Source organism: Arachis hypogaea, chromosome 19, assembly GCF_003086295.3.
Source record: "Arachis hypogaea cultivar Tifrunner chromosome 19, arahy.Tifrunner.gnm2.J5K5, whole genome shotgun sequence".
NCBI lineage: Eukaryota > Viridiplantae > Streptophyta > Magnoliopsida > Fabales > Fabaceae > Arachis > Arachis hypogaea.
Genome location: NC_092054.1, coordinates 34,782,520 through 34,797,140, shown reverse-complemented (window position 1 = coordinate 34,797,140; position 14,621 = coordinate 34,782,520). Strand labels below are relative to the sequence as shown.

General features: G+C 36.1%; 1 non-coding gene across 1 annotated transcript; it reads right to left on the bottom strand.

Moving 5' to 3' along the window:
- Positions 1-10,974: 10,974 nt before the first annotated feature.
- LOC112780246 (small nucleolar RNA R71) lies at positions 10,975-11,082 on the bottom strand. Its single transcript, XR_003191097.1, has one exon. It is a non-coding gene; the product is annotated as a small nucleolar RNA R71 (small nucleolar RNA).
- Positions 11,083-14,621: the final 3,539 nt, after the last annotated feature.

The following is a 14,621-nucleotide window of genomic DNA, read 5'->3' as shown; positions in this document are numbered from 1 at the left end:
AACAACCTTCTAATTTTGCCTGACTAAGACCTGCAAGATAACTATACCTTGCTTTAAACCAACAATCCTCGTGGAATCACCCTGACTCGCTCAGGTATTACTTGGACGACCCAGTGCACTTGCTGGTACAGTTGTACGAAAGTGTAGGGATTCGTGCACTAGTGCACAACCCAGTATGGTATGCCACATCCTAGAGTGCGATGGAGACCTCGTCCCACAGAAGGTGAAAAGTATGGGTCTCTGGTCTCTACTGCTCCACAAATGCAGAGGAAAGAATATTGTCGAAGATGAAATCCGTTAGCTCTACTACATGTCCGAAGCCAGCCTCCCTGATATAAGGTAGTAAAACCTCAGGCGGCGGGATCGCCAAAGTCACACGACGTGCCAAGAGATACCAAAGTAACTGTACAACTACTATTCATTAGTCTTCTTAAACTAATTGCCTACTGCATTATTGCTTTATAATAAAATAATTACATATATAACTTAATTCATTTTAAGCGTGACACATTAAATAATTTAATGCATATACACATAAGAGAATGCATTATTTACTAAATAATATAATATCATTTAATTAAATTTAAGCATGACTCATTAACTGATTTAATTCATAAGATAATATATTATTTAATTAAAAATAACAAATACAAAGTATAATTATTTCATAATAAACTAACACGACAGATAAATGTATGTCATGTATACCTTAAATTTAAGCATGACTCATTAACTGATTTAATTCATAAGATAATATATTATTTAATTAAGAATAACAAATAAAAAATATAATTATTTTACAATAAACTAACATGACATATAAAATTATTTTATAAATACCTAATCAAATTCTAACGTTCTACTCTTCCAACAAGTCTCATCTAAGTAAACACTAAATATCTAATTAACGTATAAGGGTGGTATCAATAAAAAACTAAATAAATCAAAATATATTAAACAATTAAATATTAAAAATAATAGAAATAAAAATTGACCTCAAAATTCAGTGCTCCGGCCACATGCCAGGTTGCATTCAGCTTTAATGTTGTTCGATCGGACGTAACCTCCTCTTCTAGCCATGAATGTTGTGAAACTTTCAAAAACTCAAAAAATGGCAAATGGAGCAAACAGATCTCAGTGATGGGAGGCAATCGTCAGTTAGGAATTTTCTTCTCAATAAAATAGTCGCTTCGTTGCAAGTATAGTTCCAAACTAACAATTGACTCGCATCAGAGTTTAATTTTGTTTGTCACAAGTGCAAACCAATAAAAATACCGAGAGTATTAGATCTCGCGTCGTCTCTCAAAGAAATTGCAGTAAGGTATGTGTGTTATCAGTTATGAGGTTCAAGGGGCAGTTTGCAAATAAGAAGACAAAAATCTAAATGACAATAAAATAAATCAAACAACTAAAGATAACAAATGCTAAAGAGCCATTCATGGCAAGACTTGAAAATCAAGATTTTATATCCTAGTCATTAATCATAACACAATAATTATCAAGAGTTAAGCCTATTACGTTATTTCCACATCGGGAGAAGATCAATTAGGCCTTGTTAATCCCAACCCATAAGTAGTGTCAATGGAAACAACATTAACTAACAACTCTAGATCACCAATCCAAGTTGGGTATTAATGACTCAAGATTACCAAGTTTCTCTTTTCAAGCCAAGAATGCTCAAAATCTATTATAAAACTAAGCCAAGCATTTTATCAAACATTTGGTGTGCATAAAAAGAAAAGCATATTAAATTGCAAAAATAATGAAATCTAAAATTACCAAATGCAAGAAAGTAACAATAACAATTCAAGTAAATAATAAGAAACATAAAAAGGCATCAATTGCATTAAAGAAAATAAAAATTAACAATAGTTCATAAATATAAAAATGACCAAAATGAGAAATTAACAAGATAAACAAAGGAAATTAAGGCAAAAGAACAAGGAAAGGTAAAAGAAACTAGATGAAAACAAGAATTAAAACTTGAATCTAAGAGAGTTTAACCTAAATCTACCATAATTCTAGAAAACTACCCTAAAACATGTTTCTAAGCTACACTAATTGCTCTTCCCTTTGGTCCTTCTTGGATTTGGCTTCAAATACTTCAGAAATGAGTTAGATTTGGGCTTGGATGAACTTAGAAATCGCCAGCCATTTTTTCTTTAATGAAGTCATGTGACGAGTATCACGCGTACGCATTGCTTGACGATACTCTCACTCACACGACGCGTGAGTCATGCGTACGCGTGGCCATGATTTCCACCAAATTCCCATTTTTTCATGAATTCTCCACTTTGCATGCTTTTCCTTCACTTCTTTGATCCAATCCTTGCCTCTTAAGCCTGAAATCACTAAACAAACACATCAAGCCATCGAATGGAATCAAAGTGAATTAAATTTAGCAAATTAAGGGCTTAAAAAGTATGTTTTCACTCTTAAGCACAAATTAGAAAAAATTCATAAAACATGCTATTTCATTGAATAAATGTGAGATAAGTTGATAAAATCCACTAAATTCAACATAAAATAAACCCTAAAATTTGGGTTTATCACTCGTCTACAACCCCTTTTTATAGAATTTCTATCTATCTTGGGCACTATGCCCAGTTTTTCTGCAATGTACGTATCCCGACCAAACTTTGGTCGTATCCCGATAGCACCTAGGATGTGATTGGCGTGGTTCTTTCACATCTAGGGTACATTGTACTCGGGATGCTTGTGTAACGTGAGTTATCTCACTATACCCGAAATATGAGCAATTATGGATAAAGGTAAATACTCTACATTTTACACATTTCTGTAATTATTATATTTAATTAATTTAAATAAAAAAAATCTTGTTACTCCATACATAATCACACATGAATTTTTTTCATGGTGATGATTTTTTTTTGGGACATAGATAGTGACTTTTTTAATTATTATTAGGATCTAGGCTAAACCACAAAAAACACCATCGAAATTTCTTAGCGCTAACCATTTTTTTCAATGACAAGACACTCTTAATAAATTTTAAAAACATTAAAAAAAAAAGTGTGTATCCATGAAGAAAGGTTTTTTCCTTTAACGAGAATGGGTAGTGTTACAAACGAAACTGCTATGTGACAACTAGGGTTTCAAAATCAATCCAAATCAAACAAAATTGAGTAACCAATTCGAAAAAATAAAAAATCGAACAACCGAAAATAAATAACTAAAAAAATAATATTTTGCTATTTTTTTAACGGTTCAGTTCAATTTTTGATTCTGGTAGAAAACTTCTAACCGAACTAAACCAAAATTCTTAAAAATCCTAAATAAACCAACCCTCAAGGCCCAAGCCCAAACGAGGATCACCCAACCCTAGCCGCCATTATAACCCTAATGCAGTGACGCTCTCCACTATCCTCTCCACTCTCGAATCCTCTGGCCCAAAACTTCTTCTCCCACATTCCATAGCGTCGTCATCCTCTCATCCCCTGACACCACCGAACAACACCGTTGCGTAGGTACGCCCCTTTCTCTCCATCCCTTTCTCGTTGCACTTCTGATGAGCGGATGATTTATACGCTTTTTGGTATTATTTTTACATATTTTTTAGTATGTTTTAGTTATTTTTTATTATATTTTTATTAGTTTTTATGAAAAATTATATTTCTGGACTTTACTATGAGTTTGTGTGTTTTTCTATAATTTCAGGTATTTTCTGGCTGAAATTGAGGGACCTGAGCAAAAGTCTGATTCAGATGCTGAGAAAGGATTGCAAATGCTGTTGGATTCTTACCCTCCTGCACTCTAAGTAGATTTTCTGGAGCTATAGAAGCCCAATTGGCGCGCTCTCAATTGCATTGGAAAGTAGACATCTTGGGATTTCTAGTAATGTATAATAGTCCATACTTTGCCCGAGATTTGATGGCCCAAACTAGCGTTTAAACGCTAGCCAAAGACCCTTTTCTGGCGTAAAACACAGGAACTGGCACCAGAACTGGAGTTAAACGCCCAAACTGGCATCCAAGCTGGCGTTTAACTCTAGAAAAGGCCTATGCATGTGTAAAGCTTAATGCTCAGCCCAAGCACACACCAAGTGGGCCCCGGAAGTGGATTTCTGCACTCTCTGCACTTAGTTACTCAATTTCTGTAATCCTTAGTAACTAGTTTACTATAAATACTAGTCTTTCCTATTGTTTTAAATAATCTTTGGACTTTGAAGATTATGCCATTGTTCACATTTGGAGGCTGGCCACACGGCCATGCCTAGACCTTTTTCTCTTATGTATTTTCTACGGTGGAGTTTCTACACCTCTTAGATTAAGGTGCGGAGCTCTGCTGTTCTTCATGAATTAATACAAGTACTATTGTTTCTCTTTCAATTCACGCTTACTTCTTCTCCAAGATATACTCTCGTACTTAATTCAGTTAAGTCAGAATGAAGGGGTGACCCGTGACAATCACCCACTATCTTCATTACTCGCTTAGCCAAGATTCGCGTGCCTGACAACCACAAGCGGTCTACATGATGTTCAACGTAGTCATTGGACGACAGTTGGAGTATAATCTCTTAGGTCTCTGATCCACGGATTTGCCTTGCCTCTCCTAACAACAGAGCATTCGAATCCGTGAGATTAGAACCTTCGTGGTAGAGGCTAGAACCAATTGGCAGCATTTCTGAGATCCGGAAAGTCTAAACCTTGTCTGTGGTATTCTGAGTAGGATCTGGGACGGGATGACTGTGATGAGCTTCAAAATCACGAATGTTGGGCGCAGTGACAGTGTGCAAAAGGATAGAGGGATCCTATTCCGACACAAGTGAGAACCGACAGATGATTAGCTGTGCGGTAGCTGTGCCTGGTATTTTTCATCCGAGACGAGAGATCCGACAGTTGATTAGCCGTGCAGAAACTGTACCTGGACCATTTTCACTGAGAGGACGGATGGTAGCCATTGACAACGGTGATCCACCAACATACAGCTTGCCATGGAAGAGAGCACGCATGATTGGATGAAGACAATAGGAAAGCAGAGGTTCAGAAGCAACAAAGCATCTCCAAACGCTTATCTGAAATTCCCACCAATGAATCCGCCTGACTAAGATCTACAGGATGACCATAACTTGCTTTAAGCCGACAATCTCTGTGGGATCGACCCTTACTCGCGTAAGGTTTTATTACTTGGACGATCCGGTGCACTTGCTGGTTAGTTGTACCGGAGTTGTGAAAAATGTGATCACAATTTCGTGCACCAACTTCCCTCTTCTCGGAGTGGCCCCCTTCCTCACTTTGTCCCTTTTACCCAGGCCGCACACCACCTCTCTCACTATCACTCACGCCCAAATCACAAAAACTACTTTGTGCTCTCTCACTCACGATCACGGTCTCATAGCTGCGCTCTCCCCTCTTAGTCACAGACTCACAGTCCTCTATTCCTCTTTGTCGTCAACGTTTAGCCGTTCAACCATCGTTTTCTCAAATTGTAACACCTTCTCCTTCTTTTGCAGTTTGTAGCGTTGTCGTCTTCAAAGTTCGCAATACTTCGTCTTTGTATCTCTATGATTCGCAGTTTTAAATTATTTTTTAGATCTGACTATTTGTTATTAGTTTTGTATTTTGGTTTTGATCTAATACTAGTTTATATTCTGATTTGTTATTTTGTTTTTTGGTTATGGTTATTTTCTCTTGGTCATGAGTTTTTGCTTAGGGTTTTGGATCTGATTATTTCTTCTTATTCTACTTGTATGTTCTATTCGGATTTTTTATCATGATTTTTTTATGTTTATTTGTTTTATATTTTTATTTTTGATTTAGGGTTTTGATTCTGTTGTGATTTTTTTCCTATTCTGATAATTGATTTAGTACACTAGATATGATTAAAACATGATATATTTTTAAAATTGAAAGACTGAAAAACTAAACCAAACCAAAACGATTTCAATAGGTTTAGTGTGGTTTGGTTGGTCTCGAAAAAAAATCAAACCAAACTGAATAAAAAAATTAATATACACTTGGATTGGATGATTCTTTTTTAAATAACCGAACCAAACCTCCCTGTGGATACCCTAGTGACAAACTTTATGCATAAGTGGCTTTGGAGATTACCTATTTACCCTCACTAGATCCTTGTCTTCTTCCTTTCTTCTGCACTATCTTCTTTGACTCATTCTACTGGTTTTCCACCCTCACCAGATGCTGACATACAATATCTTAAGGGAAAGCAAGAAGACAATGAAATTAGGGTCTTGAGGAACGACACTAGAGAAAACAAGAAGACAACAACGAAATTACTCTCTTCTTTGACTCATTCTACTGGTTGTGTTGGTGTGAGGTGCAACCCTAGATCCAACAAGGAAGTTGGTGAATATGATTAAAGAAAGAGTTAGGGAAATTGTTGTTAAAGAAGGAGAGCAATTCTGACAAAGAAGAGTTGGAGAAATTAAGGCTTCAATGTTTAACAAGAAGCTACAAAAATGGAGACAGAAGCAAAAGATCAAGAAGCACTAAAACGATATATTCACAGCGATTTTAGTGACAGTGTACCCACCACACTTCCGGTGGAAAAGTCGATTGGAGATTTTTCCTACGACACCGATCCGAGATTTTCCTTGTATGCAGGTCGGATGTTGTTCCTCTTTCTAGTTTGGAATCTTGTTCTGTTGATGCTTCCATTGACAATTTGACATGTCTTTTAATAAGTTCAATTTTTGTGTTCTATTCCTATCACGGTTTGGCGTTTGAGTGGACTAAATTTCCTTGATTTGTTCGTAAAATTGAAAGGTGAGGTTTTCAAAGGGGTTGATACTTTGAACGATTTGAGGAGCATTAGCCTGCAAACAACAATATCACAAAAAAAAATTTTAAGAATATTTTAGAAGCTAGTTGCTCTTGAAGTCTATTGATTTGATGAGAAACTGATGAGCGGATAATTTATACGCTTTTTGTCATTGTTTTTACATAGTTTTTAGTATAATTTAGTTAGTTTTTAGTATATTTTTATTAGTTTTCAAATAAAATTCACATTTCTAGACTTTACTATGAGTTTGTGTATTTTTTTGTGATTTCAGGTATTTTCTGGCAGAAATTGAGGGACTTGAGCAAACATCAGATTCAGAGGTTGAAGAAGGACTGCAGATGTTGTTGGATTCTGACCTTCCTATACTCAAAGTGGATTTTCTGGAGTTACAATAGTCCAAATGGTGAGCTCTCAATTGCGTTGGAAAGTAGACATCCAGGGCTTTCCAGCAATATATAATAGTCTATACTTTTTCCGAGTTTAGACGACGTAAACTGGCGTTCAACGCCAGCTCTCTGCCCTATTCTGGAGTTAAACGCTAGAAACAGGTTCCAAAGCAGAGTTAAATGCCAGAAATAGGTAACAAACAGGCGTTCAACTCCAAGGAAGACCTCTACACGTGAAAGCTTCAATGCTCAGCCCAAGCACACACCAAGTGGGTCCCGGAAGTGGATTTCTGCATCATTTACTCATTTCTGTAAACCCTAGTAACTAGTTTAGTATAAATATGACTTTTTACTATTGTATTTACATCTTCGGATCATCTTTGGATTATCTTTTGATCCTTTGATCACGTTTAGGAGGCTGACCATTCGGCCATGCCTGGACAATAATCACTTATGTATTTTCAACGGTAGAGTTTCTACACACCATAGATTAAGGTGTGGAGCTCTGCTGTTCCTCATGAATTAATGCAAAGTACTATTGTTTTTCTATTCAATTCAAGCCTATTTCTTCTCAAATATATCCATTCGCACCCAAGAACATGATGAATGTGATGATTATGTGATGCTCATCATCATTCTCACTTATGAACGCGTGCCTGACAAACACTTCCGTTCTACATGCAAACAAGCTTGAATGCATATCTCTTACCCTCCTGATCTACGATCAGAGTCTTTGTGGTATAGGCTAGAATTATTGGCGGCCATTCTTGAGATCCGGAAAGTCTAAACCTTGTCTGTGGTATTCCGAGTAGGATCTGGGAAGGGATGGCTGTGACGAGCTTCAAACTCGCGAGTGCTGGGCGTAGTGACAAGCGCAAAAGGATTATTGAATCCTATTCCAGTATGATCGAGAACCGACAGATGATTAGCCGTGCGGTGACAGCGCATTTTGGACCATTTTCACTGAGAGGACGGGAAGTAGCCATTGACAACGGTGATGCCCTACATAAAGCTTGCCATGGAAAGGAGTATGAAGGATTGGATGAAGACAGTAGGAAAGCAGAAGTTCAAAAGGAACAAAAGCATCTCCATACGCTTATCTGAAATTCTCACTAATGAATTACATAAGTATTTCTATCCTATTTTATATTTTAATTATATTTTAATTATCAAATCTCCATAACCATTTGAATCTGCCTGACTGAGATTTACAAGGTGACCATAGCTTGCTTCAAGCCGACAATCTCCGTGGGATCGACCCTTACTCACGTAAGGTTTATTATTTGGACGACCCAGTGCACTTGCTGGTTAGTTGTGCAAAGTTGTGACAAAGAATTAAGATTATGAACGTGCGTATAAAGTTTTTGACGCCGTTACCAAGGAATGAACGATCACGATTTTGCATACCAAGTTTTTGGCGCCGTTGCCGAGGATTGTTCGAGTTTGGACAACTGACGGTTCATCTTTTTGCTCATTTTAGGTAATTTTATTTTAATTTTAATCTTTTTGTTTTTATTATTCTTATTTTCGAAAAAAAATTTAAAAATAAATTATTCTATGGCATCAGAATTTTTAAGGATGAATTCTAGAGTTTCTTCATGATTTGTTGAAACTTGGCTGGCTGTCAAGCCATGTCTAAATTTTTGGACTGAGGCTTCCACTTATCATGGCAAGAGTCCTTGGACTCTCATCTAATCAGCTGTTGTATGCCTGATTTGTATCTACTGAAGCTTGGCTGGCCATTGGCCATGTCTAGTATTTTGGACCGGAGCTTTCACTGAAAGCTTGGCTGGCTAGTGAGCCATGTCTAATTCCTGGACCGTAGCTTTAGACTAACATTGCATGATTCCTGGAATTCTCATTAAAAATTTTGAAATCTTTATTTTTCTTTTTTCCAATTAATTTTCAAAAAATTCAAAAAAAATTTAATAAAATAAAAAAAAACCAAAAATATTGTGCTTCTTGTTTGAATCTAGTGTCAATTTTTAAGTTTGGTGGCAATCGCATATTTTTAATTTTTCTTTAAATCTTCGACGAACACATGCATTGAGTTTATTTCTTGTTTTTCATGATCTTCAAGTTGTTCTTGATGAACCTCCTTGTTTGATCTTCATATTTTTTTGTTTTGTGTTTTTTCTTGTTTTTCATATGTATTTTCAATTTGTTAGTGTCTATACATGAAAAATTTTTAAGTTTGGTGTCTTGCATGTTTTTCTTTTCTTAAAAATTTTCAAAAATAAGTTCTTGGTATTCATCTTGACATTCAAAGTGTTCTTGGTGTTCATCTTGACATTCATAAGTGTTCTTGCATGCATCATTTGTTTTGATCCAAAATTTTCATATATTGAGTCTTTTGATGTTTTTCTCTCTCCTCATAAAAAATTCAAAAATCAAAAAAATATCTTTCCTTTTTCTTCTCATAAAATTCGAAAATTTGAGTTGACTTTTTCAAAAAAAGTTTAAAATTTAGTTGTTTCTTATGAGTCAAATCAAATTTTCAATTTAAAAATACTATCTTTTTCAAAAATCAAATCTTTTTCATTTTTTCTTTCATATTTTTGAAAATTTTAAATTTTGATGTTCAAAATCTTTTTCTTATTTTACATTTCATATTTTCGAAATCAATACTAACAACTAATGTGATTGATTCAAAAATTTTAAAGTTTGTTACTTGCCTATTAAGAAAGGTTCAATCTTTAAATTTTAAAATCATATCTTTTTGTTTCAAAATCAAATCTTTTTAAATTTCTTTTTCAAATCTTTTTCAAAATAAGTTTCAATCACATCTTTTTCAAAATCAATTTCAAAATCTTTTCTAACTTCTTATCTTTTTAAAAATTGATTTTCAAATCTTTTTCAATTAACTACTTGACTTTTTGTTTGATTTTAAAAGTTTACTATTTCAATCATATCTTTTTTTCAAAACTACCTAACTAATTCTCTCTCTAATTTTCGAAAATCACCTTCCTCTTTTTCAAAATTCCTTTTTAATTAACTAATTGTTTTAACTTTTAATTTAATTTAATTTTTCTTTTTTTAGATTTTTGAATTTTAATTTTAATTTTAAATTAAAAACAAAAATATTTTTCTTTTCTTTTCAATTATTTTCGAATTCTTCCCTCTCTCATCTCCTTCTAATTATTTATTTATCTACTAACACTTCTCTTCTTCTTAAAAATTTGAACCCTCTCCTTCCTTCTGTGTTCGAATTTTTTTTCTTCTTCTACTCACATAAAGGAATCTCTATACTGTGACATAGAGGATTCCTCTTCTTTTCTGTTTTCTTCTTTTTCATATGAGCAGGAACAAGGATAAGAATATTCTTATTGAAGCTGATCCTGAACCTGAAAGGACTCTGAAGAGGAAGCTAAGGAAAGCTAAAGCACAACTCTCTGGAGAAAATCTGACAGAAATTGTCGAAAAAGAAGGAGACATGGCCGAAAATAATAACAATGCAAGGAAGATACTTGGTGACTTTACTGCACCAAATTCCAATTTACATGGAAGAAGCATCTCAATCCCTGCCATTGGAGCAAACAATTTTGAGCTAAAGCCTCAATTAGTTTCTCTGATGCAACAGAACTACAAGTTTCAAGGACTTCCATCAGAAGATCATTTTCAGTTCTTAACTGAATTCTTGCAGATCTGTGATACTATTAAGACCAATGGGGTTGACTCCGAGGTCTACAGGCTTATGCTTTTCCCGTTTGCTGTAAGAGACAGAGCTAGAATATGGTTGGACTCTCAACCTAAAGATAGCCTGAACTCTTGGGATAAGCTGGTCACGGCTTTCTTAGCCAAGTTCTTTCCTCCTCAAAAGCTTAGCAAGCTTAGAGTGGATGTTCAAACCTTCAAACAGAAAGAAGGTGAATCCCTCTATGAAGCTTGGGAGAGATACAAGTAACTGACCAAAAAGTGTCCTTCTGACATGCTTTCAGAATGGACCATCCTGGATATATTCTATGATGGTCTGTCTGAATTATCTAAGATGTTGTTGGACCATTCTGCAGGTGGATCCATTCACCTAAAGAAAATGCCTGCAGAAGCTCAGGAACTCATTGACATGGTTGCAAATAACCAGTTCATGTACACTTCTGAAAGGAATCCTGTGAGTAATGGGACGCCTCAGAGGAAGGGAGTTCTTGAAATTGATGCTCTGAATGCCATATTGGCTCAGAACAAAATATTGACTCAGCAAGTCAATATAATTTCTCAGAGTCTGAATGGATTGCAAGCTGCATCCAACAGTACTAAAGAGGCATCTTCTGAAGAAGAAGCTTATGATCCTGAGAACCCTGCAATAGCAGAGGTGAATTACATGGGTGAACCCTATGAAAACACCTATAATCCCTCATGGAGAAATCACCCAAATTTCTCATGGAAGGATCAATAAAAGCCTCAACAAGGCTTTAATAATGGTGGAAGAAACAGGTTTAGCAATAGCAAGCCTTTTCCATCATCCTCTCAGCAACAGACAGAGAATTCTGAGCAAAATTCATCTAGCTTAGCAAATATAGTCTCTGATCTATCTAAGGCCACTTTAAGTTTTATGAATAAAACAAGGTCCTCCATTAGAAATTTGGAGGCACAAGTGGGCCAGCTGAGTAAAAGAGTCACTGAAACTCCTCCTAGTACTCTCTCAAGCAATACAGAAGAGAATCCAAAAAGAGAGTGCAAGGCCATTACCTTCCTTGGTGTGGCCGAACCCAGAGAGGAGGAGGAGGACGTGAATCCTAGTGAGGAAGACCTCCTGGGACGTTCAGTGACCAATAAGGAGTTTCCCTTTGAGGAACCAAAGGAATCTGAGGCTCATCTAGAGACCATAGAGATTCTATTGAACCTCCTTTTACCATTCATGAGCTCTGATGACTATTCATCTTCTGAAGAAGATGAAGACATTGCTGAAGAGCAAGTTGCTCAATATTTAGGAGCAATCATGAAGCTGAATGCCAAATTATTTGGCAATGAGACTTGGAAGGATGAACCTCCATTGCTCATCAAGGAACTAAATGCCTTGGTTCAACAAACTCTACCTCAAAAGAAACAGGATCCTGGTAAATTCTTAATACCCTGTAACATAGGCACCATGACCTTTGAGAAGGCTCTGTGTGACCTGGGGTCAGGAATAAACTTAATGTCACTCTCTATAATGGAGAAACTGGGAATCTTTGAGGTACAAGCTGCCAAATTCTCATTAGAAATGGTAGACAAATCCATGAAACAGGCTTATAGACTAGTAGAGGACGTGTTAGTAAAGGTTGAAGGCCTTTACATCCTTGCTGATTTTATAATCCTAGACACTGGGAAGGATGAGGATGAATCCATCATCCTTGGAAGACCCTTCCTAGCCACAGCAAAAGTTGTGATTGATGTGGACAGAGGAGAGTTGGTCCTGCAACTAAATGAGGACAACCTTGTGTTTAAAACTCAAGGATCTCCTTCTGTAACCATGGAGAGTAAGCATGAAAAGCTTCTCTCACTGCAGAGTCAACCAAAGCCCCCACATTCAAACTTTAAGTTTGGTGTTGGGAGGCCACAACCAAACTCTAAGTTTAGTGTTGAACCCCCACATTCAAACTCTAATTTTGGTGTTGGGAGGTCCCAACAATGCTCTGAATATCTGTGAAGCTCCATGAGAGCTCACTGTCAAGCTATTGACATTAGAGAAGCGCTTGTTGGGAGGCAACCCAATGTTATTTAACTATATTTAATTATTTTCCATTTCTATTTTATTTTTTTAGGTTGATGATCATGTGAAGTCACAAAAACTACTGAAAAATCAAAAACAGAATGAAAAACAGCATTAAAAACAGCTCACCCTGGAGGAAGAACTTACTGGCGTTTAAACGCCAGTAAGAAGCAGCAAACTAGCATTTAACGCCAGAAAGAAGTATCAAGCTGGCGTTAAACGCCAGAAACAAGCACCAGACTGGCATTTAATGCCAGAACAGAGCAAGGAAGTGGCGTTAAACGCCAGAAACAAGCAGCAAGCTGGCGTTTAACGCCAGACATGCACTCTAAGGGCGTTTTACACGCCTAATTGGAGCAGGGATGCTAAGTCCTTGTCCTCACTGGATCTGTAGTAGAACATTTGACTGCACATCAAGAGAGCCCACTCATGGACCTCAACAAGAGCATGAGGAATTCCCTCATCAAGAAATCCCTGAGATGCCTCAAGGGATACATTCTCCTCCCCATAACTATTGGAGCAACTAAGGGAGGAGCAACAAAGACAAGAAAGAGACATAGAGGAGCTCAAGAAAACCATTGGTTCTTCAAGAAGAGGAAGACGCCACCCTCACTAAGGTGGGCCCGTTCCTTAATCTCCTTGTTCTTATTTTTCTATTTTTCGTTTACTATGCTTTATGTTCATTTATGTTTGTGTCTTTACTATATGATCATTAGTGTTTAAGTGTCCATGTCTTAAAGCTATGAATGTCCTATGAATCCATCACCTCTCTTAATTGAAAACTGTTCTAAAAACAAAAGAACAAGAAGTACATGGTTTCGAATTCATCCTTGAAACTAGTTTAATTATTTTAATGTGGTGACAATACTTTTTTGTTTTTTGAATGAATGCTTGAACATTGCATATGTCTTTTGATATTGTTGTTTATGAATGTTAAATATGTTGGCTCTTGAAAGAATGATGAAAAAGGAGAAATGTTATTTGATAATCTGAAAAATCATAAAAATAATTCTTGAAGCAAGAAAAAGCAGTGAATACAAAAGCTTGCGAAAAAAAATAGAGACAAGAAAAATGGCAAAAAAAAAGAAAGAAAAAGAAAAAGCAAGCAGAAAAAGCCAAGAGCTCTTTAACCCAAAAGGCAAGAGCAAAAAGCCAATAACCCTTAAAACCAAAAGGCAAGGGTAATAAAAAGGATCCAAGGCTTTGAGCATCAGTGGATAGGAGGGCCTAAAGGAATAAAATCCTGGCCTAAGCAGCTAAACCAAGCTGTCCCTAACCATGTGCTTGTGAAGTGAAGGTGTCAAGTGAAAACTTGAGACTGAGCAGTTAAAGTCAAAATCCAAAGCAAAAAAAGAAGAGTGTGCTTAAGAACCCTGGACACCTCTAATTGGGGACTTTAGCAAAGCTGAGTCACAATCTGAAAAGGTTCACCCAGTTATGTGTCTGTGGCATTTATGTATCCGGTGGTAATATTGGAAAACAAAGTGCTTAGGGCCACGGCCAAGACTCATAAAGTAGCTGTGTTCAAGAATCAACATACTGAACTAGGAGAATCAATAACACTATCTAAATTCTAAGTTTCTATAGATGCTATTCATTCTGAACTTCAATGATTAAAGTGAGATGCCAAAACTATTTAAGAGGCAAAAGCTACTAGTCCCGCTCATCTGATTGGAACTAAGTTTCATTGATATTTTAGAATTTATAGTATATTCTCTTCTTTTTATCCTATTTGATTTTCAGTTGCTTGGGGACAAGCAACAATTTAAGTTTGGTGTTGTGAT